This window comes from Lithobates pipiens, unplaced genomic scaffold, assembly GCF_037356315.1.
Source record: "Lithobates pipiens isolate NorthernLeopardFrog02 unplaced genomic scaffold, aLitPip1_a1.2 Scaffold_10, whole genome shotgun sequence".
Taxonomy (NCBI): domain Eukaryota; kingdom Metazoa; phylum Chordata; class Amphibia; order Anura; family Ranidae; genus Lithobates; species Lithobates pipiens.
Window position 1 is genome coordinate 140,546,586 of NW_027507686.1, and position 23,788 is coordinate 140,570,373.

Consider the following 23,788-nt stretch of genomic DNA (forward strand, 5'->3'; position numbering starts at 1 on the left):
GCCATTGTTGAACAGTGGTAGAAAAATTGACCTTTGGTGGTTGTGGTGCTGGTGCCACAACACTAGAAGTCCTCACAGTTACTCTGGGTGGGCACAGGAACGGGCCCTCCTGTGAAATATTATATCAAGAATTGTAATTACATGCCCCTGTTAAACAGGGGCTGAAAAATTGGGCTGCCTGCACTGGTGCTGGTGCCAGAACACTGCAACCTCTCCCATATACTCTAGTTGTAGTGCAGGAATGAGCCCTGCTGCAAAGCATTGCATCAAAAATTGTAATTAAATGCCCCTGTTAAACAGGGGCAGAACAATTGGGCTGGTGGCATCACCCAATACCAAAAATGTTCTTCCAACATATCAGCGGAGGAGGAATAGGATAGACAATCAACATAACAGGACAGTCACTCAGCATCAGCATAGGCAGTCTTGAAGGGATGTGATATTTCTAAAAAATGATTCGGTTACATCAGCTTCAGGTGCTTGGTAGCTGTGGGTGATCCAAGACTGATTAATCTTGATGAAGGTCAGTCGATCAACTGAGTCGGTGGACAGGCGCATCATGTGATTGGTAACAAAGCCTCCAGCAGCACTGAAGGTGCGTTCCGAAAGAACGCTGGATGCAGAACAGGCCAGTAGCTCAATTGCATACTGTGCAAGCTCTGGCCAGTGATCCATCCTGAAGACAGTAAGCCAGAGGATTTTCAGTGGGAAAGGTGTCCAAGTCTGACTTTGTCCCTAGGTATTCCTGCACCATGTAAATCAGAGGCTGGCGATAGTTGCTGGAACTGATCATACCTTGGGGCTGCGGACTAAAAAATTGTCTGAAAGCATCGGTCAGACGGCCACCTTCTCCACCGCTCCTTCTGACCGATGCCTCAGCAACACGTTATGCAGGACCAGGAGTTTGTAACCTCCCAGTCTCTGGGAACGCATTGCACAAACCTTTCTGCAAGGCCTCCCGGAGATGTCTCATCCTCTGCTCCCTCTGCGACGGCAAGATAAGGTCGGCAACCTTACCCTTGTACCGTGGATCAAGGAGAGTGGCCAGCCAGTAATGGTCCCTCTCCTTGATCTGAAGAATACGAGGATCCTTCCGCAGGCTTTGCAGGATCAGGGAGGCCATGCAGCGTAGGTTATCTGAGGCATTCGGTTCGGGGTCCTCTGGGTCACTAAGGACAACATGATCCGCAGCTTCCTCCTCCCAGCCACGTACAAGTCCACGGGTTTCTTGGGACTGTAAATCATCCTTACAAGACTGCTGCTGCTGCTGCTGAGTGCCAGCCTCCCCCTCCATGCTGACACAATCATCCTCCTCCTCCTCCTCCTCCTCCTCCTCCTCCTCCTCCTCATCCTCCTCCTCATCCTCTTCCTGTGTGATGGGTGGCACAGCAGGAACACTGTCTGGATAAAGGGGGCCTTGAGAGGCAAGGAAGTCCTCCTCTTCCTGCCTCTGTTCTGCCTCAAGTGCCCTGTCCATTATTCCACGCAGCGTATGCTCCAAGAGGTGGACAAGAGGTACAGTGTCACTGATGCATGCACTGTCACTGCTCACCATCCTTGTGGCCTCCTCAAACGGTGACAGGACAGTGCATGCATCCCTGATCATGCCCCACTGGCGTGGTGAGAAAAAACCGAGCTCCCCTGACCCTGTCCTGGTGGCATAGTCACACAAGTACTCATTGCTGGCCCTCTGCTGCGTGTGCAGCCGCTGCAGCATGGCCAACGTTGAGTTCCACCTGGTGGGCATGTCACATATAAGGCGGTTGGAGCTCAGCCAGCCGAGCACAGGCATTAAATGATCGGCGGAAATGCACACAGACTTTCCTGGCCTGCTTCAGGACATCCTGTAAGCCCGGGTACCTGCCCAAGAACCGCTGCACCACCAGGTTAAGGACGTGAGCCACACAGGGCACATGGGTCAGTTGTTCCTGTCGGAGGGCGGAGAGGTGGTTGGTGCCATTGTCGCAAACCACCATTCCCGGCTTAAGCTGGCGTGGTGTCAACCACCTCTCAGCCTGCCCCTGCAGAGCTGACAAAACATTCGCCCCAGTGTGGATCCTATCCCCCAAACAAACCAGTGCAAGCACGGCATGGCATTGTTTTGCCTGCGTACTTGCGTAGCCCCTGGAACGCCTACAGAGCACCGCTGGTTCTGAGGACAGAGCACTGGAAGAGGCCATGGAGGAAGAAGAGGGGGTGGAGGAGAGAGGTGTGTCACAACCAATAGTAGCATTTTGGAGGCATGGTGGCGGAACAACCTCCAACACTACTGCACCTTGTCCTGCATCCTTCCCAGCTGCCAGAAGAGTGACCCAATGGGCCGTGAAAGACAGGTAACATCCCTGTCCATGCCTGCTGAACCATGAGTCAGAGGTAAGCACTTGGCTGTGACACACCTAATTCTACACCTTCATTCCTCTCAGAGCAGGTTTCAGAGAGGACTGAAGGTCTAGTGGGGTTGGAGATCCCAGCTGATGAGGAGCAAGGAGAGGTCCGCCTTGTTCTTTGGTGTGGGTCTTTGAGGTACGCTTGCCAACGAGCTGCATGGCAGGTCAACATATGTCTGGTCAAGCATGTGGTGCCCAAGCGGCTGTTGTTTTGGCCACGTGAGATACGCTTGAGACATATGTTGCAAATAGCAGCAGTGCGATCTGATGCACTCGTCTCAAAAAAGGCCCACACCAAAGAACTTTTAGAATAACGCGCAGAGGCAGCGCTCTGCACAGGCGGAGCTCTGCGGTGTGATTCAGTCGGTGTGCTGCCCCTAAGCTGGCCCCCGGAGGGCATCCTGCCTCATTGGACATGTGCCTCCTCCTCCTCCTCCTCTCTCCTACCAGGCACCCACGTGGAGTCAGTGCCCTCATCATCCCCTCCCTCTTCATCGCTGTAGCAAACCTGGCAGTATGCTGCAGCTTGTGGAACATGACTGCCAGATTGCTGTCCTTCTTGAACATCCCCTCTCTCTGCATTCACGCTACTACCTTTCTCTAGCTGAGTATCATCATCAGAGCCTACAAAACACTGGGCATCCTCCTGGAGCATGTACCCAACACTGTGCTCAAAGAGTTCAGGAGACTCCTCAGGAGGACGTGGTGGGTCTAGAGAAGGAGTCACTGATGATGACATTGAGAGGAGGGAAGACTATGTGTTGGCAGCTGCTTTGCTAGTACCCTGAGCCTGGGTGAGAGAGGATGAGGAGGATGAACAGGGCTTGGTCATCCACTCTACCAAGTCGTTGGCATGTTGCGGCTCAACATGTCCAGCTGGCGAAAAGAAGGACAAGCGTGTCCCATGGCCACGTGCTGATGATGACGATGCACCGCGTCCACGACTAGCACTGTTGTCTCTAGACACAGAGCCTGCTTGCCCTCGTTTATCGGCCCGCGCCTGTCTGCCTCTCGTCTGCCTCTCCTTGCTGGCCTTCCAGACATGGTAATGGCCTGAAGTGAGTTGGGAAAACCAGCAATTGGGTAGTGTATATTGTGCTGGAGGCACGCACAACACCCATTAACTCCTGCAGATGGCAGATGGCTCAATTAGAGAAGAGCTATGTAGGTGTATATAACGGTGTATACTGGGTTCAGGACACGCAGACAGCACGCACAATCTCCTACAACTGACTGCAAGCTCTATTTAAAACGAGCAAGATCGTTAGCTATATAGGTGGATATAGCGGTGTATACTGGGTTCAGAGCACGCAGACAGCACGCACAATCTCCTACAACTGATTGCAAGCTCTATTTAAAAAGAGCAAGATAGTTAGCTATATAGGTGAATATAGCGGTGTATACTGGGTTCAGAGCACGCAGACAGCACGCACAATCTCTTACAACTGACTGCAAGCTCTATTTAAAACGAGCAAGATAGCTAGCTATATAGGTGGATATAGCGGTGTATACTGGGTTCAGATCACGCAGACAGCACGCACAATCTCCTATAACTGACTGCAAGCTCTATTTAAAAAGAGCAAGATAGTTAGCTATATAGGTGGATATAGCGGTGTATACTGGGTTCAGGGCACGCAGACAGCACGCACAATCTCCTACAACTGACTGCAAGCTCTATTAAAAAAGAGAAATATAGCTAGCTATATAGGTGGATATAGCGGTGTATACAACCACTACAGAAGAGCAAGAACGAAAAATCGTCCGCTAACGATCGGTGTATACTGTGTTGAAGGTACACAGAACACCCACTAACTCCTACAGACGCCAACACACTACACAAGGCCGCCGCGCTGGTGGCCTCATATAGTGTGGGGCGTGTACTACACAGCCTGAGCTATGATTGGCCACAGGCATCCTGCCTGTGGCCAATCATGGCTCTCCTCGCTGCCAGCGCTGTGATTGGCCAAGCATGCGGAGTCACAGTGCATGCTTGGCAAATCATGAGCCAGCAATGCACTGCGATGACGCAGTGCATTGTGGGCCGTGAGCACCACACGAATTTGGCGTGAACGGCCCACAACGTTCGGAATTCACTGAACGGGCGAACAGCGGATGTTCGAGTCGAACGTATGTTCGACTCGAACACGAAGCTCATCCCTAATCAGAAGGATCACAATACGATCCAGCCTTCACTCAGATCAGGAGCATCAGCAGAGAATGTTTATGTCCCCAGGCTCTGGTACTTCAACAAACTGAGGTTTCTGGACAACCAGACTGAAGCCAGGGAATCTCCTTTGACCCTTCCCTGCAGCCTTCCCCCCATCCTTCCCTCCACCCTAGCAGAGGCTTCCCAGGAACAACCTGGGCCTTCCATTCGGGAAGAAGTGACTGTGCCCAGCTGGAACCAGGTATATTCGTTTTTAGACATATTTTTTGTCCTAATATTAATGTTAACTAGATGTTATAATTGCTTACAAATTAATGTACATATCACTAGACAGTAGTGGCCAAAATGTTGATGAAATGTTGGTGACCAGCTTGAAAAATGCTGGGGTCAGAATGATAGTCTTCTCTATTTATTAACATTGAATTTGCAAGTCATGAGCTGAAAATTGTGTGTGATTAATAAAACAAAAATTACAACTTTGTCCATTTTTTATACACAGGATGAGCTCCATCAGGAGAAGGCTCTGGAAAGCATCAGCCAGGAGAAGGCCATGCCAAGCATCAGCCAGGAGGAGGCCATGCCCAGTGTCAGCCAGGAGGTGGCTGGGCCCAGTAGGAGCCTCACCGAATACGAGGTGCCCCCCCTCTGCCTTACCACCAAAAGGCCCAGGAAGGCGGCAATGATGGAGGACACAGCACTGGGCCTCATTAGGGAAGCCAGCCATTTCCTCAGGAGCCCCCCCCCCCCCCCCAACGCTGAAGAGGCCTATGGCTGCTATCTAGCCACCAGGTTGCTGGAATTGGAGAATGGGACAATGCCTTCTCTGTGGGGGATTTACTTATGATGCCCTTCAGAAGGGGTTGAGGGGCCAACTGACTGAGAACAGTCCCATATGTGAGCTCGCCCTTCCTCCTCCTCCTGCCACAAGTCCAGAGCCACAGCCTCCAAGGAAGGCTGCAGGGAAGAGAAGAAAGTGATGGCCTGGGTTCAGTCTGGTCTAACAGAAGACGCAGGCTGTTGTGGTACCAGAAACTGGGGACAGATATGTCATCTGCTGCTGGTCCTAATCTCCTGGATTCCTGGACCAGATTGTGCTCCCTATTATATGGACTCCTCAAGCTACAAATTTTATTTTCCAAAGACTTGTTGATGTGTGCCATGGGGGACAAAAGGCTTCGCAAATTCCAAAAGTTTGTCCAGCGTTGACTTCCTCTTTATTTTGTTAGCCAGAATAAATGGATATTTTCTTTGCACAAAATATTTTCCTATGAGTTTTTCTTCAAATGGGACAGTTTGTTTGTGAGTAGGCAGGTACATTTCAAAAAGACAATGTCAAATTAACAAGGGACAACAACCTTCTTGAGGTTAATAAAGGTATATAAGATAATAATGTTATTGTGATAACTTGACACTCCAAAAAACAAATTATATGGAGATCACTAGAAATTTTTTTTTAAGTAATCATAAAGTAAATCTTGATGAAAAAAAAAATATAAAAGATGAGTATAAAAAAATAAATGTAAACATTATTATGGAGATTGGGCTTTTAAAATGTTGAATATTAGTCATGAGATGAGGATAAATAATGAAGAGCATTCTAAAGAAGAAAAGAATGCGGTGCATTAAAAGATCACAGAATTAGCAGCGTGAGGAATGTGCTAGCTCTAATATGAACATTAGTTTTAGCACACTGAACGCATCCGTCTCATACTTGCTTCAGAGCATGTGTTGTTTTTGGTCCGTTGGATCAGCATACAGATGGACGGTTTTACCGATAGGAATTGGTTTCTTCGGAAAGATTTATGGTCCAACATATTTTTATTAATTTTCTTAAACTTTATACAAACAACAAAACACATTTACATACACAAAATACAGTCAGAATACGTATTTGATAATCATTGAAGTTATAACTGCTAAATATATTTCTTTAGAAAAGAAAACCCCCTTCTCTGAGCAACAAGATCACAGAGAAAAAAAAGGGGGAGGGGGAGAAAAAAATAAAATAAATACAATTAAATAAAAATAAAAAAAAATAGAAAGGAAAAAAATGAAAAAAGGGGAGAAAAAGAAAAAAAAAAGGAGAAGGAGATGATATTTTCTCACATTAACAAGATCATAGAATCTTTCTTCAACCTTTAAAGTTGTTTCAGGCAAAAATAAAGTAAATATGATCCTACAACAATAAGTTTAGATATTAACCAAAAAATGTTGATTAATTTTTAAATGTTATCCAGGTCTGCCACACCTCTCTAAACTTCTGTAGTGTATCATTATTTTTAGCTACTAGTTTTTCCATATGCATAATACTATTAAGAGTCTCAATCCACTCTGAGATTGTCGGAACAATGGGAGATTTCCAATATTTTGGTATCAATTGTCTGATTGCTGATAAAAAAAAGAAGAGTTTTTTTGGTTTTAAGTAATGTTTGGGATGAAAAAGGAAAAAGAGCCAATTCAACAGAATTATTAATGGATTCATCCACAACAGTATTGTATAATTTAATGACTTGGTCCCATCATTTATAAATAGGACAAGCCCACCATAAACGGGATAAGTTACCTATAGCGACATTACAGTGCCAGCGTTGATCTGATTGCGATGGAAAAATATGATTTTGATTAACTGGCGTACGATACCATCTAGATAACAATTTATAATTACTCTCTTGGGTGTCACAAGCTATTGAAAATTTATGAATATTACTAAAAATTGTATCCCAGTGTTTCTCTTTTATTAAATGGTTTAATTTCAGCTCCCATTTGGTTGTATATGATGGTAATTAAAAATAGATAATAACGTGTATATCTTAGATATAGTATGTGTTGATGGTTCTAAAGATACACACAGCTGTTTAAAATCTGTAAGCGATCTTTGGATAGAGTATTTCGGAGTCAAGGACAGGTAAAAACTATGCAACTGTAAATAAACAACCCATAAACCTTTCTTCTGATCATGTAAAGTTTGAAAATTTACAAATGACATTAATGTATCTTCCATTAACATATGTCTAATCTGTGGCCAAAAAAATTGTCCCAGCTTAGAACAGCATTGGAATAAATACCAATAGGAAGAGAAGGATTATCTAATAGGGGAGTAAGCGGAACTGGAATTGAAGACAAAGGAAATAACTTTAAATAATAATGCCAACCTCCAAAACCGTATAAGTGAGCAAAGGCCAAGATGAACATGATCCTATATCCTTAAAACAAAGCCAGAGAGCAGATTTAGGATTCAATGGAGAAGAACCTACTTCCAATTGGACCCATTGTTTGTCCTCATAATGATGGAACCAATCCAGAACTCTGGAAAATATTACTGCTTTATAATAGCACTCAAAATCTGGTAAGCCTGCTCCTTCACGATCTTTGGATCGACAGAGTGTTTTCTAGTTTATTCATGGTTTATTATTTTTCCAAATAAATTGCGATAATAATTTGTTCAATTTCTTAAAAAATATTTTAGGAATGCCCCATCGGTGACAGATCCTTTTATTCTTTGGAACTCTCACAAGGCTTTTGTGAGGGGCATCCTCATTAAAATGAGCAGCTCGGCCAGAAAACAGTCCAACCTGAAGGTGCAATCCCTCATCTCCCAAATAGAGCACTTGGACTCAGCCAACAAACGTTCCCCTGACCCCTCTATAGGCAATCAGTTAGACAATTTGAGACACGAGCTACGCCTCTTGTTAATTTCACGTCAAACTAGGTTACTAGCAAATTGGAAAGCCAGATCTTATCAACAGGGTAACCGGGCGGGGAAACTTCTAGCCAAGCAAATAAAAGAGAGGTCGATTCAGCAGAAAATCCCTTTTATTTATCACCCCGCAACTGGTTCTAAACTATCCAATCCTAAAGATATTGCGAACGCATTTCGTGATTACTATAACACTCTCTACAATCTGAAGGACGACGCGTCCATCCCTCAACCCTCCCCTGCCGCGATACAGGGATTTTTGGAGAAAATTTCTCTCCCTAAGATAAGCCAGTCACAACTAGATATCTTAAACGAACCAATTTCTTTGAGTGAGCTATCCAAAACGATTTTGGCCATGCCTTTAAATAAATCCCCAGGCCCTGACGGCTTCTCTGCGGAATATTATAAGGCATTCTACCCAATTTTGGGTGGGTACCTTCTTGACACCTTTAGGAAAGCCACGGTAGACTCCTCGTTTCCGTCGGAAATGTTATCCGCCACAATAGCGACACTTCCAAAACCGGGTAAATCCCCAGATAAACCTCAGAACTTCAGGCCTATATCCTTACTAAATGTGGACCTGAAGGTCTTTGCAAAAATTTTGGCAAATCGGGTATTAAGTATTCTTTCCACACTGGTTAAAAACGATCAGGTGGGCTTTATCCCTGGGCGCCAGGCGCCGGATGCAACCAGGAGGATCCTAAATTTAATTCATGCAGCCGAAATATCAGGTGTCCCTTCTCTGCTTCTGACTCTAGATGCAGAGAAGGCCTTTGATAGGGTCCACTGGGGGTATCTGGGTCAGGTTCTCAATAAATTTGGTATTTTCGGTACTAATAATTCAGCCATCTCTGCTTTATATTCCAAGCCCTCAGCCATGGTTTATACTGAAGGTATGTTCTCCGACTCCTTCCACATTACAAATGGCACTCGTCAGGGGTGCCCACTGTCGCCCCTGATCTTTGCCCTTTTGATGGAACCTCTGGCTGAAATGATACGCACGCATCCTCAAATAGCCGGTATCCAGACATCCAAACTTACACATTCTATCACGCTATTCGCTGACGATGTTATTTTGACCCTAAAACACCCCTCTTCCTCCCTACAAGCAGTACATGACACCCTTGCACAATTTAATAAAATATCATACTATAAGGTGAACTCCTCAAAATCCAGTATTTTAGCTGTCAATGTCCCTGAGCAAACTAAATCGCTTCTGGCGAAGCGATTTCCTTACCCTTGGTCTGCTGACCCCATTCAATACTTGGGAATATATTTAACTTCGCCTAGTGCCAACACTTTCAAGGTGAATTTTCCGCCCCTCATATCATCTATACAACAGGAACTTATAAGGCTGAAGGGGTTCTATTTATCGTGGATGGGTAGATTGGCGGCATATAAAATGCTGATTCTTCCAAAGTTGCTGTACTACTTTAGGGCCTTGCCAATCGCCATCCCCAGGTCATTCTTCACTTCAGCCCAATCACAGCTACACAAATTCGTTTGGGGGGACAAAAAACACAGATGCCCATATTCTTATCTTCTCAGGAAGAAGGATGTGGGCGGCATGGGTCTACCTGTTTTAAAAGACTACTACGTAGCGAGTCTACTAGACCAAACTAAATTTTGGATATGCCCCCCGGTGGAGAAGCAGTGGGCCTTGAGAGCTCTTGGCTTCTACCCGGTACACCATACTCCACACTGTTGGCATCTATCATAACCACCAAGACCTTTAATTCAGCTTTCCCTATAGTACAACTGGTTGTGGACACGTGGAGAGGCTTTGTCAGAGACGGGGCGCTACTCCACCCCTCGATTGACATCCCTATCCCCCTCTCGTCCATATGCACACACGTCCCGGATCTGGATCTAGGGGCTTGGGGGAAGTTGGGTATTACATTGATCTCAGATTTGTTGGTCGGTGGTAGACCCCTTTCTTTCGAGTCACTTATGCATAAATTTGAATTACCTAGGTCGGAATATTTTACTTATAGACGATTAGTCTCGTTCCTGTCTCAACACAAGGGTTCGGTTATTCCAATCCCGCGACAAGCGTGGGCGTTCTGGTCTGATGTATCCAAAGTTAAAGGGGGCATCTCTTTATTTTACAACTTACTACAAAACAAGAGCTGCTTTGTGAAATCCCCCCCATTTCATAAATGGGAAAGTGAGCTCTCTGCGAAGTTCTCGGACGATCAGTGGAGGAATGCAATTAAAAGTAACAGTGGATGCATCAGATCAGTTACGCATTGGGAAGTCTCACAAAAAATCCTACTTCGGTGGTACTATACCCCTTACATCACGGCAAAATTTACCCAGGGAGGTCCAAATACTTGCTGGAGAGGGTGTGGGAGAGTCGGTACTTTGTGCCACATGCTTTGGGAATGCCCCCTCCTCAGAGGCTTCTGGAGAGGGGTGTTTTCCTTGGTCTCTAAAGTGACTGGAATACTAAGTGTGGGATCTCCAGAGTTGGCGTTGCTAAACTTGTATATTGATCAGTTCCCCCCTTCCTTGAGAATGATAGTGACCCAGATTCTATCTACAGCCAGACTATGGATAGCAAAATATTGGAAAAACCCCTGCCCCCCTGGCAAGGGGGAATTAATCAGAAAGATTGATGAAACGTATAAGCATGAGCAGCTACTGGCCAGTATGGAAGGAAAATTTTCAAGTTTTTGTTTCCAATGGTCCCCATGGACTAACATTAGGAATATTGCGTAATTGGATATTTCTTTTTCTGCTGTTTTCAAATACGGTGTTAAAATTCACCGTTATATACCTGTTTTTTTTTCTGTATATTTTGAAAAATGCTACTGTTGTTATATCACAAAAAGGGGCTTGTCACCTTCTGGTGCCCAGGGGGTCACAGTGTACATTTCTATTTGTATGATGTGAACTGTAAATGGACACATGTATGTTTGCCATTGTTACCATCCGTCTACCTTCTCTGTACACCATGCAAGCCTTTCAATAAAAAATATAAAAAAAAAAAATATATATATATATATATTTTAGGTAGTTTTATGGGTAGGGTTTGAAAAAAATATAGATACTTTGGAAGAATATCCATCTTAATGGAGTGACCAAACCATGATAAGGAAAGCTTCGACCATAGTAACAATTCAACTTGCGTTCGAAGTAGAAGTGAAAAAAATTCAGTTCATACACAAGAGTAAGATCTGTTGGAATTTTAACTCCTAGGTATTCCACAGCTACTTCCTGCAAGTGAAAAGAAAATGGTGCTACCGGAGAAGAAACCTCATCTCTGGGTAGTAAAATATTCATTAAGTCAGATTTTAGTTCGATTTATTTTAAAATTGCTTAAGTATCCAAATAGGTTGATTTCCTTTTAAAACAGATGGGATACTAATCCTTGGTGATGTTATATAGAGTAAAACATCATCTACATAAAGTGACATTTTATAATCTATTTCATTAATGGTAATATCGTGTATAGAGGGATTATTACGTATAACCACTGCTAGATGTTCTATTGTGATCATATAAAGCAATGGAGATAACGGACATCCCTGACGGGTACCATTATTAATCTCAAATATATTAGAAAATATACCATTTGTTCGAACTTGCACAGATGAAGCTGTGTATAATGCCATCATTTTATTTATTAAATTATCCCCTAGACCAAACTGGCGAAGTGAATGAATTAAAAATCTCCAGTTTAATCGATCAAAAGCCTTTTCGGCATCTATTGAAAGCAGGCACGCCGGCATCTGTCGTTTCTGTGTCAAGGAGATCAATGAGAGAGTCTTGCTGGTATTGTCTCGAGTCTGTCTAGCCTTCACAAAGCCAGTCTGGTCTGTATGGATAATTTTAGGCAGCAAAGGTTGATAAAACTTTATATCTTGATTTAGTAGTGAGATAGGGCGATAACTATTTGGGTTTGTTTCATCTTTACCCGGTTTCAGAATAACAGAAATATAAGCCTTCAATGTTTCCAGTGGAAGAATCTGAGCGCTTGAAATTGAGTTAAATGAATGCAAAAGAATTGATAACAGATCTTCCGCAAAAGTTTTATAAAATCGACTAGAGAATCCATCTGGCCCTGGTGCTTTGCCGATCTTTGTAGTCTTAATAACATTTAGTAGTTCCTCAGGAGTGAAAGGAACTTCTAAGGAAGAACTAGTGGCCAAGTCAATACTTGGCAATGCTGTTTCTTCTATATATGAAATATATTTTTTCCATCTCTATAAAAGAATGTTCAGTTTTAGAATTGGTTTGTGAGATGTTATATAATGAAGAAGAAGAATTGCAGAAAGTCTCTGCAATAGCTGGGTAAGTGTACACCAATCCTTTACCAGGAACAGATAATTTCAAAACAGATGAAGTTTTAGAATGAAGAGAGTGGGCCAAAAAAGAGCCACTTTTATTACTATACTCATAAGACATTCTCAGTGTTTTATCTCGAGCTCTTAAAGACTACTGATCGAGTAAATGCAGAAGTTTACTCCCTAGTATTAACAGGTTCAATTATAACTCTATCATTATTACTATTTTTATGGATTGATTCTAAATCTGAGATTTTCTTTATTAAGGCTGAATATTCTATAGTTCTAATTTCTTTTAGTCTTGCACCATGTGATATAAATATTCCCCTCAATACACAATTCAAAGCCTCCCATTTAATTGGTGGTGCAGTATTATCTGATTTATGGTCTTCTATAAAATATTTTATTGTTTTTCTAATCTCAGTTATACACAATGGGGATTATTTACGAAAGGCAAATCCACGTTGTACTGCAAGTGCACCTGATATTGCACTAAAAGTGCACTTGGAAGTGCAGTCGCTCTAAATCTAAGGGGTAGATGAAATGAGTGGAAGCTCTGCTGATTATATCATCCAATCATGTGCAAGCTAAAATTCTGTTTTTTATTTTCCTTGCATGTCCCCCTCAGATCTACAGCAACTTTACTTTCAAGTGCACTCGCAGTGCAAAGTGTATTTTCTTTTAGTAAATAATACCCCTTGAGTCTGCCAGAATATTAGTCATGAGATGAGGATAAATAATGAAGAAAGAAGTTTGTGAAAACTCTGTGTGAATATGAGCAGCAAAACAACTTCATTCTTCCAGCATTCTAAAGAAGAAAATAATGTTCTGCATTAAAAGATCATAGAATTAGCAGTGTGAGGAATGTGCTAGCTCTAATACGAACAGTTTTACCACACCGCTTCCGTCTCATATTTGCTTCAGAGCATGTGTCGTTTTTGGTCCGTCGGATCAGCATACAGACGAACGGTTTTCCCGATAGGAATTGGTTCCTTCGGAAAGATTTAAAACATGTTCTATTTCTAGGTATGTCAGAATTTTTGTTAAAAAAAAGTCAGATGAGGCATATACATGATCGGAATATAAGATGAAAAGCTTCTGTCTGACTTTTTCTGTCGCACATTCCGCTCCTGTGTACTTGGTGTAGTCACTTACACATATATCATAGATATAGATCTACCCCCTCGTTTGTTTTTCTTTTCAAAAGTTTTTTATTGGTAACAGGTACAAAGGATACAAAGATATCAGCCATATAGCATCAGTAGAGAATAGAGAGCAAGAGCCTGATGCATAACAAATAAGGCCAGACAGAGTACATCATAAGTGCATGTTAACACATATTGCGTTTTTTTTATAATGCTCATATAATGGGTCTCAGAGCTGTCACGGGCTCCAAGGGAGGCCTGCTACGTGACAGGGCGGGGACCACTGTGAATTTAACACTCGAAGTGCAATTTATTGTAATCTGCAGAAAACAGTGCAAGAACAGAATCAGGGCTGCCAATAACCTATGTTACCTTAATAGGTATCAAAGAGATATGGAGGATATACACAAACAGAGAGCAGTAAAGAAGGAGAATAGGGGAACTGAGGGGGTAGGAAGATCGGGGAAAGAGGAGGAATAGGAGGACTAGATGAAAGAGAAGAGGAAAGAGGACAGAGGCGTCAGGAAGAAGAAGAGGGGGGAAGGGGGGTAGGTCAGCCGGCTCACACCAAATAAACGAAGGACATACACTAACAACTGGATCTGGGGATATGTATATTTAAGGGTTCAGTAATTGTCTATCAAAGTTCGGTGGCAGGTAATGGTCAACCCAAGGTTGCCAAATTTTAGTGTGACGAGGGATCTTGTCCAAAACAGTGGCTTCAATTCTGCTATGAATCATAGCTTGCGTGACCCGATTTTTCACTTCAGTTATATGAAGGACTGGGCTTTTCCATGCTTTGGCAATTGTTTGCTTGGCTGCCATAGTAAGCTGTAGGGATAGGCATATTTGCGCCGTGGTGTGGGAATCCGGATAGAAATTCAAAAGAGCCAATGCGGGGTCAGGGGTTATCGGTTCCCGGAACATAATGGATAGCATTTGGAATATTGTTGCCCAGAAGCATTGCACCACAGGGCAAGTCCACCAGATGTGCATATGGGTATCTATTCCGCCGCAGTTGCGGAAACAATTTGACGAGTAGGACGGTAGAAATTTAGCAATTCTGTCTGGCACTAGGTACCATCTCATAAGTACCTTGTAACTAGCTTCAAGGGCAACAATATTGTGTGACGAGATTTTTGTGTTGTGCCAAACACTGGACCAATCTTCCTCATCTATGGTTAGTGATAAGTCTTTGGCCCACTGTTGTGCATAAGTCGGAAGTGTCGTGGGCTGAGAGGTAAGGTGTTCATATAGTTGAGATATAATGCCCGGTGCGTGAGGGTCGGAGTCGCAAATCTTCTCAAATATGGAAAGAGCATGTAGGTTTAGAGCCGGGTTAATGACCCCCCGTACGAAGTGAGAGATTTGGAGGTAACGAAAATATTCCGTATTGGGAAGTTTGGCTTGGGTTTGAATGGACAGGAATGTTTTGACAGCGCCACCAGTCACTAGGTCACAAATTCGGGTTAAACCTGCCTGGGCCCACGCCCGGAAAGAGGCAGGTTCTGCATGTGCTGGGTAGAAATGTTTATGGCCTATGAATGAAAGGAGCGGGGAGTGCAGGGATCGTAAGCTAAACCGTTTACATAAGCTATCCCAGAGCTTCAGAGTGTGTTGGGTGATGGGGTTAATTATGGGGTCCCGTGCTGTTTGGGGGAGCCATAACAGATTTGCTAAGGGTACCGGGTGTATGTCTATCGCTTCCAGGCTCACTCACAAATGTTAGGTTGGATTATGGCATTATATGCCAATTCAAGAGCCAAGGTAAGAATAAACGGAATACTTTCAGAATACATAAAGATATCAAATGGCACCCGTCAAGGCTGCCCCCTATCCCCTTTACTATATATAATAGTGATGGAACATCTAATTAATGCAATTCGGAAAAATAAAGATATACAAGGGATCAAAATCAAGGATAAAGATTATAAATTGGCAGTATATGCGGACGATCTATTATTGTATATAACAAACCCAATTATAACAATTCCTAATATAATAAAAGAATTAGATCGATTCGGGGAATTAAGCAATTTTAAGGTAAACTATGAGAAATCAGAAATGATGAACATCACAATAAAAGAAGAAACACAGATACTCTTGCAGGAGGATTTTCCGTTTAGATGGCAAAAAGAGGCAATCAAGTACTTGGGAGTTATGATTCCGAAGGATTTGAAACAAATACAAGAATTAAACCATAATACGATTATACGTAAAATAATAAAACAAATGCAAAAATACGAAAAAATAACATATTCATGGCTGGGTAGAATAAATATAGTAAAAATGGAGATACTGCCAAAGATATTATATGTATTTCAAACGTTACCTATTGTTCCATCTAGGAAGATAATGATAGATTTAAGGAAAGCTATAAGTAGCTTTGTATGGGCAAAAAAAAAAAGCAGAATAAAAAGAGAAACATTAACCAGAACAAAAGAAGATGGAGGGCTGGCATTGCCCGATTTTGTAAAATATATGCAAGCTGCATCATTGGTTAGAATTATAAATTGGCAACATGATAAAAAAAAAAACAATGGGTAATGGAAGAGGTAATTACGGGAATACAACTTAAATTTTTACCTTGGATAAAACCTGAACTAAGAACAAAAAAAAAGGAAATGCCAATTTTCGTGAGAGCTACTCTAAAAATTTGGGACGCAATGCTGAAAAAGGGAAAGCTATCCTCCAGAACTGGACCTTTGACTCCATTGATGTCCAACCCAGAATTTAAGCCAGCTTTGGAAGGGGCAAGATATCTAAATTGGAACAAGATGGAGAATGTAAGACTAGTACAGATTCTGGTGGATGGAAAAATGCCAAGTTTAATCGATCTTGGATTGGAAGTTAAAAATGACTGGTTGCAACATTATCAATTAGAAAAATTTATTGAGTTAAATAAAAATTTAATAATTAGACCATTAACTAAATTTGAACAGATAATATTAAAGCAAAACCATAAGAATAAGCTATCTAAAATATATGAATTGCTGCTACCTACGGGGGACATTAGAGATCTAATAGAAATTAGAAAATGGGAGGAAGAATTAGGAGAGACAATTACAGAAAAAGAATGGAAAAAAGTTTTAGGGACAATATATAAAACCTCAACGGCATTAAAACATCAAGAAAGAAATTATAAAGTGGCACTGAGATGGTATTGGAGCCCAGTTGCACTAAAAATAGTTAATAAAGGAAATACAGATAAGTGCTGGAGGTGTGGGATAGAAAAGGGAACATTGGAACATATTTGGTATAGATGTAAAAAAGTGAGAAATTTCTGGTTAAAGATTTTTGAGATATACCAAAAAGTGACTGGAAAAGAATTAATCCCAGACGTAAAGGTAGCATTATTTTCTCTTACGACAGATACATTGGATAGTATGAAAAATGGGATAATTCAACATATGACAACAGCAGCTAGAACAATAATAGCACGTAAATGGAAAGAAACAACTAGTCCAATAATATCAGAATGGATATGCGAAATGAACGAGATGTGTTTTATGGAAGAAACCAATGGTGTGGAAGAAATGGGAAGAGTTTCGGTCCTCAAAAGGAATGGTAGAATATTTATAATTTAAAGAAAGGGGGGGGGGGAGAGGAGGGGGGAAGGGAGGGAGAAAAGGGGGTTTGTCGTTTCCTTTTTTTTTTTTTTTTTTGGTATTAAATGAAGAGTAAAATGATTGTGTTTTATGTATAATGTTGTATGATGATGTTGTAAATGGATATGTATGGTTTATGTTTATTATAAAAATAATAAAGAGAAGATTTGAAACAGGCTCACCCACAGAGGAACCTCAAACTTAGCATGGTACAGAGTCATTTGGGCCAGTTGGGCTGCGTGGTAGTAATGGGAAAAGTTAGGAACCCCCAGTCCCCCCCATTTATGATGACAAAGTAGCACAGATCTTGTCACCCTGGGCCTAGTGGATCCCCAGACAAAGCTGAAGACCCGGCTCTGGATGACACGATGAAAGTAGGGGGGTACTGTTACAGGAAGAACCCTATAAAGGTATAAAAGTTTAGGTAGAAGGGACATTTTAGTGGCAGCAATGCGACCCATCCACGAGATATGAAGGGAACTCCAGTCATGAAGTAGGGAAGACAGGTGTTTCAGCATCGGGATATAGTTTATACGAAAGAGATTCGCTGGGTCACTAGACAGTTTAATGCCTAGATATGGAATAGAGGTGTCAGACCACTGAAAAGAGAAGTTCTTCTGTAGAAGAGTAACAGTATCCCTCGGCAGAGACACATTCAGAGCCTTTGATTTAGCCTGGTTAACTTCTAGGCCGGAGATCTGAGCAAACCGATCAAGGAGGTGGAGTAGGTTGGGGATGGAAGTGTGGGGTGAGGTGACAAATAATAAAGCGTCATCTGCAAACAAACATAATTTGTGTACAGTTGATGCTATCTCCAAGCCCTTAATATCAGGATTCACCCGTATCATTGCTGCTAGTGGCTCTATTGCCAAGGCAAAGAGCAGTGGGGATAGGGGGCAACCCTGTCGGGTCCCTCTCCGTATTGGAAAACTTTGGGAGCTAAAGCCAGAGTATTTAACTGAGGCATGAGGGTCATTATATAGTGATGTAATCCATTGGAGGAAGCGTGGTCCAAAACCCCAACGCTGCAGGACAAAGTGTAAGTAGGGCCAGGATACGGTATCAAACGCCTTTTTAATGTCCAGAGACAAAAGGTGCATAGGAATGGAGCGCGATCTCGCTAGGTGCTGTAATAATATGACACAACGAATATTATCGCTGGCTTGCCTATGAGGGATAAACCCCACTTGGTCTCCCCTCGTTTGTTTTTAATTAACGGCATAGCATTCACACACAGCATCATTTGTTGATTTGTAAGTATACTATTATAAACAATATAATTTTTCTCTCTTCTTGAAAAAATTGTCCATTATTCTAATGTTCTTCTGCTTGTATTGTAATAAAACTGTACTCCACACTGTATATCTTCCCCTGAAGATCTTTAAGGCTCCGAAATGCGTAGGGAAACTAATTTCATGTATGATGCTATTTAACCCTTTGTATGGCATCATTTTATTTTATTAAATACATTTTGTACTTTGTCATATATGTTGTTTCTGTGTATGTGCCTAAAAAGTCCACCCCCAGGGGAACCCTTCCTTTTTTTCTCTCTAGTATTTTTGGATGTGGCACAACAATTTTCTGCTAGACCCTGCCGTTCTACTTAATCTCCATATTCCTTTAAATATTGTGACTAGGGGGTGTCTATAGTACGCCTGTAAAGTGGTGCATTTTTCCTGTGTTTAGAACAGTACCACAGCAAAATGACATTTCTAAAGGAAAAATTGTCATTTAAAACTGATTGTGGCTGTAATAAATTGTTGGGTCTCAGCAATATAGATAAAACTCATTGAAAAAAAGAGCATACAGTAGGATCCCCCCCCCCCAGTCCATCAACAGGCCCTTTGGGTCCGGTATGAATATTAAGGGGTACCCCAAACCAAAATTTAAAAAATAAATTGCGTGGGGGTCCCCCTAAAATCCATACCAGGCCCTTCAGTTCTGATATGGAAATTAAGGGGAACCCTGAGCCAATTTTTTTTTAATGGCGTAGGGTTCCCCCCAAAAAACCCTTCAGGTCTGGTATGGATTTTAAGGGGAACTATAAGAAATATGTAAAAGGTATATATCTAAATGAAGAATCAATACATAGAGAGTCTGTATCTCAAGTTTACAAGTACAATATAATATAACCACATGAAATCTAAAAAAAAACACTTAGTTTACATCACTCTTGTGCAAATGTATGAGTGAAACTCTACCTGTTTCGAGATTATGCATCATTCCTCTTCATCAGGACCAAGTGGTAAGGAGATTTATGATATCTTCAATTAAAAAAATACCAATAAGTACAAAATATATGCATAGAACTGTTTGAAAAACATAAAATTCCTACAGGCAGGCACTTGATTTTATAGATTTTAGATGAAAGATTAAAAACCGACAAAATGGAAACCGATATCTTCAGTATGAAGTAAAGGATACAAGATGAAACACAAGGAAGAGAAAGCTGGCTGAGCTTTCTCTTCCTTGTGTTTATACTTTTAATCCGGTATATTATACATATTTTCCCAAATGGTTATGCTTTCCAATTTGGGTAAGTGTTAAAAGCTGTAAATAATATTCCTTTTTTGTAGATCACTTAATCAACCCCCATACCACCTCTGTACTGGTCTAGGGTCAATTTTTGGTGCCCTTTATCCTGCCTTCCCTTACTTTCTTCAACCTGCGCATTTCAAGTTCAGCATACCATTTATTTCAATTTGAGGTAGGTTTGGATATTATTAATAAATCCAATTTTTCTGAATATATTATGTTCCTTTTGATATCTGCATTTTCCCTAAATATTGAGATTTACTCTTTTACCCTATATCTTCTATATGACTAATAGATTTGGACCATCTACATCCTAGCCACGGATGTTTTGGCTGTAGGTCGGGCCTCTACCCCTCACTATTGTTCCACCCTTTTGATATCCATTGCTGTCTGGCCAGTCATGCTCCTGTCTTTTGGGATGCTGGAGAGCTCAGTTCTCTTCCTTGTGTTTTTGTCTTTTATCCTTTACTTCATACTCAAGATATCTGTTTCCACATAATTGGTCAGAAGATATGGTTTTTAATCTTTAATCTTTAATCTTAAATCTATAAAATCAAGTGCCTGTCTGTAGATAAAGGAATTTTCTGTTTTTCAAACAGTTGTATGCAAATATTCTGTACTTATTGGTATTTTTTGAAAATGTAGATATCATAAATCACCTTACCACTTGCTCCCGATGAAGAGGAATGACGCATAATCTCTGTACACTTGCACAAGAATGATGTAAACAAAGTGTTTCTTTTTTTATGATTTCATGTGGTTATATTATATTGTACTTGTAAAATTGAGATACAAACCCTCATGTATTGATTCTTTTACATTATACATTTGTACCATTAAACATATAAATGTTACATATTTCTTGCTTGCTAATGAATTTTTTGCGTTATCACCTCTTTAAAGTCCCGCTAGAGGGTTCTTGTTTGCTATTCATTAATTAAAGTGCATCTACATACAGATTTACACTTCTTCTTTACATTTGCTTATAAGCACTGCCCCATTCCTCCTAATAATGTCTGGGAGAACAGCAAGGAGAGGCAGACATTCCTTGGCACTACCCCCTCCTCCTCCTTCTCTGCCACCTCTATGCCCTCCTCTGCAGAATTGTCCTATGAACATCAGGTACCCCCTAAGCATTCAAAGGGCTATTCCACGAGTCAGGCTAAAAATTGCCATGCAGTGCTTCAGCTGGTGTGTTTAAGGGACAGGAACCACACCGGAGCAGAGATTCTTGCAGCTCTGCAGGGACAGGCCCAGAGGTGGTTCACACCACACCAGCTGGAGCCAGGAATGGGGATGAGCAATAATGTCTCAAACCTCCTGTCCGCCCTTAGACAGGGAAAATTGACACGTGCCATGCTTGGCACATGTCCTCAATTTGGTGATGCAGCATTTCATAAATACATACCCAGGGTTGCAAGATGTGCTAAAGCTGGCCAGAAGAGTCTGTAGACAGTTCAGGCAGTCATACAAAGCCAGTGTTCAGTTGGCTGCAATTCAGTGGGAAATCCACCTGCCCGTAAACCGCCTGCTTTGTGACATACCCACCAGGTGGAACTCGACTATGGCAATGCTGCAGTGGTTATACATCCAGCAGAGGGCCGTCAATGAGTATCTGTGTGAGTATGGCACAACGACAAGCTCAGGTCACCTTGGCTTTTTTCCCCATGCCAATGGCTAATTATTAAGGATGCATGCACTGTATTGTCACCACTTGAGGAGGCTACAAGTTTGGTGAGCCGTGCATGCATCAGTGACACAATCCCTGTTGTGTTCCTGCTGGGGCAGACTCTGTGTGGCATTATGAACAGGGCACTGGAGGCAGAGTAGCAGGAGGAAGAGGAGGACTTCCTTTCCTCTCAAGGCCCACTTTATCCAGACACCATCATTCCTATGACACAGAACACACAGGAGGAGAAAGGGCGGAGGATGAGAAGGAGGATTCTGGTACTTTTATTGGCTTCAAATAAGAGGAAGACATGCGTCAATCTGTAAGTGATGGCTTTCCAATCCCAGGACCCTTGGGATTAGTACGTGGCTGGGAGGAGGAAATTCCAGATGCTGTCATCCTGAGTGACCCCGAGGATTCTGCTTCTCAAGCCTCAGCAAATTTGAGGTGCATGAGCAACCTCATGCTTCAAAACCTTTGAAAGGACCCAAGAATACGTGGCATAAAGGAAAAGGATGATTACTGGTTGGCAACTCTCCTTGACCACCGTTATAGGAGGAAGGTCTCAGATATAAAATCTTTTGAGCACATGTTAAAGAGGATTTTACTGAACATTTTTCCTGACTCCAGTAGGTTACAGTGTGGTGAAAACTATTGACAGGTGCTTATCATTGCAATTTTTTACAGCAAGGCCAATTCTTGCTTTCATCAAGAGTACCTCTATAGGGTTACGGTGGGAAGGTGCCACCGACACCTAAAGACCAATTATTCTGCACCTGTTTGACAGGTGCATATCATTGGTATTTTTTACAGCAAGGCCAATTCTTGCTTTCATCAAGATTTCCTCTATAGGGTTATGGTGGGAAGGCGCCACGACACCCAAAGACCAATTCTTACGCACCCGTTACTTCTATTCAAAGTCAAAGTGACACCAAAATGTATCCAAAAAATCTCTAATCTTGTTCCCAGGGCACTAAATTGTGGCCTCATCATACACACTGGCTCCCCAGCTATTACTGAGCAAAATAATTATTTCTGCAACAGATTCTAGACATGGTACAGATCTGCCACTTCACAGGTAGACTAAGGGGACCCCTCAGGCACCATATTGGAAGGAATTTTTAATTGTTATGCTTTCATTTTAAAAATCTAAAAATCACTGCTCATTTAAGTTTTTCACAAACTTTTTTTTATTGATATATGTCCCCCAGGGCAGGACCAAGACCCCTATAATCATTGTATGCCCAATTACTTGCATATAAGCCTTCAAAATGGGCACTTTTGATTTTTGACGTTCGGATCCAATTGACTTTAATGGGGTTTGTTATTTTGGTCCAAACTTTTGTGGTGTTCAAAGGTTCTGGCATGAGCCAAACAGGGGTCTGTTTGGCCCATCCCTACTGATAATAGAATGCGTATGTCCACAGGCTCTGTGGACCGTCTGACATTTATCAAAATTAATCAGTCCTGGATTACCAGCAGCTATGAAGACCCTGATTAGGGATCAGCCGAACACCCCCTGGTTCAGTTTGCACCAGAACTTGCGAACAGACAAAAAATTTGGATGAACGGGCGAACACTGTTAAAGTCTATAGGACACGAACATGAAAAAACAAAAGTGCTTATTTTAAAGGCTCATATGCAAGTTATTGCCATAAAAAGTGTTTGGGGACCCAGGTCCTGCCCTAGGGGACATGTATCAATGAAAAAAAGTTTTAAAAACTGCAGTTTTTCAGGAGCAGTGATTTTAAGAATACTTAAAGTGAAACAATAAAAATGAAATATTTCTTTAAATATTATGCCTGGGGGTGTCTTTAGTATGCCTGTAAAGTTTTTCCCGTGGTTAGAACAATACCACAGCAAAATGACATTTCTAAAGGAAGAAATGTTATTTAAAACTGCGGCTGTAATGAATTGTCGGATAAAACTCATTGAAAAAAAGGGCATGGGTCCCCCCCATCCATTACCAGGCCCTTTGGGTCTGGTATGAATATTAAGGTGAACCCCAAACCAAAATTTTAAAAAAATTGCGTGGGGGTCCCCCCAAAATCAATATCAGGCCCTTATCCGAGCATGCAACCTGGCAGGCCGCAGGAAAAGAGGGAGGCATGAGAGAGCGCCCCCCATCCTGAACTGTACCAGTCCACATGCCCTCAACATGGGGGGTGACAGGTGCATCCTGTCACCCCCCCCATGTTATATGCATGACAATAACATGCATATAAGCCTTTAAAAATTAGCACTTTTGTTTTTTTATGTTAGTGTTCCATGGACTTTAACGGGTTTCCACG